The sequence below is a fragment of the Capsicum annuum genome, chromosome 3 (genome assembly GCF_002878395.1).
Source record: "Capsicum annuum cultivar UCD-10X-F1 chromosome 3, UCD10Xv1.1, whole genome shotgun sequence".
NCBI classification, from domain to species: Eukaryota; Viridiplantae; Streptophyta; class Magnoliopsida; order Solanales; family Solanaceae; genus Capsicum; species Capsicum annuum.
The window spans coordinates 216,914,710-216,917,842 of record NC_061113.1 but is presented as its reverse complement, the minus strand read 5'-3'; the positions used below and the strand labels follow the sequence as shown (position 1 = coordinate 216,917,842).

Here is a 3,133-nt window from a genome sequence, read left to right as displayed (position 1 = left end):
TGCTAGACTAGATGAATACAGGACTGGCAAGAGATAGAGAGTTGGTAGAGCCTCATTCAGAACCAGAATTGGTATTTCAACAGAGTCGAAAAGCTCAATATCTAATCCAGCAGGTTCAAATGGCTGAACATAGAGATCCTAATAACCCAATTGATCCATTTGATCTAAATGTCGGGCGTGTCCCAACTCCAATTATTCTAGCTGCTCCTACTCAAGCAGTTAATAGACCTATTCGTGAGGTGGAAATCCCGCTTACGAACCATGTAACTAATAGTATTCGCAAGATCAAGCCAGGTGGTTGATTTGAGTTGAAGTAGAATATGGTGTAGTTGTTGAATTCGGCTGGGAAATTTGCCAAATTTTCATATGAAGACCCACAATAGCATATATAGACCTTCTTGGAAATAAGCGATACCTACATTCCTGCAGGGGTGGATACTGATTATGTCAGACTGACTCTCTTCTCCTTTTCTTTAATTGGGAAAGCAAAGAGGTGGTTATATGCTGAACCACCACTCTCCATTACTTCTTGGAAAGATCTAGCTCAAAATCTCCTTATTCGATTATTTCCATCCAGGAAGACTGTAAGTTTGATAAGTGATCTAAGTTTCAAGCAGAAAAAAAGAAAGTCTCTACCAAGCTTGGGAGAGATTTAAGAGTATTCTTAGAAATTTCCCTCATCATCATCAGTCTAATGATGTTCTTGTTCATACTTTCATTGAGGGGTTAGAGCCGAATACCAAGATTCTCTTAGATTCAGTAGCAGGTGGGAAAGCTCTTGAGAAGACTTATGATGAATTGTACACACTGCTGAATCGGATTTCACAAGGGAATCCTAAATGGCATGCTGACTCTAGAAGTGCTCCTAAGAAGGTTGCAGTTATATTAGAAATAGATCATTTCACTGCCTTATCAGCTCAACTTGTTGCACTCTAGAATCAGATCACTAATCAGTTCAGCAGTATGAAGTTACGAGTTGCACAACCGGCAGCAATGTCAAATATAGTTCAATAGGTAAATGCGTGGTAGTAGTGAGCATGCAGCAGATGTTTGTGTGGTTAATCCAGATTCTATTAATTATGTAGGAAATGTGAATTGTCAGGGACAACAGAACTTTGGTAACACCTATAATCCCAGCTGGAGGAATCATCCCAATTTCTCATAGGGTGGAAATCAAGCGTAGAACAATAATCAGTATAAGGGGCCAATGCAACAGAATCAACAGCAGGAGGTTTAAAATAATCCAACCTTTACTCAAATAAGCAATATAGAGGAGATGTTGAAGCAAATTCTAGCTTCTCAAGCACAGATGGCAGCAGATATAAAGAGTCAATAGGCAAATATAATGACTCAACAGTTGATTACGAGGAATTTGGGGTTACAACTCGGTCAGATTACGGGAGCGCAAAATACTAGACCTCAAGGAGTCTTACCTAGCGATACAGAGGCAAATCCAAAGCAGGTAAATACAGTCATAATGAGGAGTGGTATACAGTTAAGAGAGGCGGTACCTAAGCAGGTTAGTCCTACAGATACTGATGATGATCCTAAAAAGAATTAGGACCAAGGAGTCAAATAAAGAGCTGCAAGTGATGAAATTCAAGTGGAAAGAAGACTACACCTTTACCTTTTCCTCAGAGGCAGCGAACGCACCAAGAGGAGACAAGTTACAAGAAGTTTTTGGATCTTCTAAAGAAGGTTTATGTAAATCTTCCTCTTGTTGATTTCTACAAAGTGTCCCAAAATATGAAAAGTATCTAAAAGACATACTGAAAACAAGAACCAGTTGACAGAGTATGCTATAGTTGCACTTACTGAAGAGTACACATCTAAGATACAAAACAAATTGCCCATGAAGCTGAAGGATCCAGGTAGTTTTACTTTGCATATCACTATTGGATAGGCCATCAGTGCTTGTGAATTATGTGATTTAGGGGGTGAGCATCAATCTTATGCCCAGTTATTGGTTCCAAAAGATGGATCTTGGGATTCCAAAACCACGACCATTATTTTGCAATTAGATGATAGGTCCCTTGCTTGGCTAGGTGGAATTATTGAAGATGTCTTAGTGAAAGTGGGATCACTGATTTTTCTAATAGACTTTGTTATTCTTGATTTTAAAGTTGATTCGATTGTTCCATTTATTTAAGAAAGCCCATTTCTAGTAACAGGGCAGTCACTTATTGATGTAGCAACAGGGAAGATGACTATGAGAGCGCATGAGAAAGTGGAGGTTTTTGATGTATATAAGGCATTAAAATTACCTGCTATATATGAAGAATTGTCTTCCATATTAGTTATTGAACTTGCATCTGAGCTACATCTGTTGTTGCCTGATGATCCACTCTAGAGAGCTTTGATGGGTTTCAATCTTTATGGAGATACAGAGGTGCTTGAATTGGTTCAAGCTATGAATCTGGTTGTTATGACACGAGAAAGCTACTCTTTGAGCCATGAACAGGCCAATTGGCCCATCACCCAAAGCTTCAGTTGACGAAGATAAAAAATTAGAGCTTAAGGCTCTTCCTCAGCACTTAAAATATGTTTTCCTTGGTGATAATGATACGTTACTGGTTATTTTGTGTCTTGGTTTATCTGATGTACAAGTAAGAAAAGCATTGGCATTTTTGAAAAGGAGGAAGAAGGCAATTGGTTGGCAGATATCAAACATTACTGGAATTAATCTAGCTTTTTGTATGCACAATATATACATGGAAGAAGGTTACAAGGCATGTTTTCAGCAACAATGGCAATTGAATCCGGTGATAAAGGAAGTGGTATGGAAATAAGTCATTAAGTGACTTAATGCAGGGATTATCTATCCCACTTTCGACAGCAAGTGGGTCAGCCCAGTACAGTGCATCCCAAAGAAAGGTGGCATGACCGTGGTTACCAACGAAGCTAATAAGTTGATTCCCATGCGCGTGGTAACTGGTTGGAGAATCTGCATTGACTACCGAAAGATGAATAAAGCAACCAGAAAAGATCATTATCCCATCCCATTCATTGATCAAATGTTGGACATATTGGCATGGCAGGAATACTATTGCTTTTTGGATGGTTACTCAGGGTATAATCAGGTCACAACAGCTCCAGAAGATTAAAAAAAGACCACTTTTACATGACTATATGA

The 3,133-nt window shown here is 38.9% G+C and overlaps 1 non-coding gene across 1 annotated transcript; it reads right to left on the bottom strand.

The window, feature by feature from the left end:
• Window positions 1-587: 587 nt before the first annotated feature.
• Window positions 588-689, bottom strand: LOC124897387. The gene has a single exon (XR_007054108.1). It is a non-coding gene; the product is annotated as a small nucleolar RNA R71 (small nucleolar RNA).
• Between the last annotated feature and the right edge of the window lie 2,444 nt (window positions 690-3,133).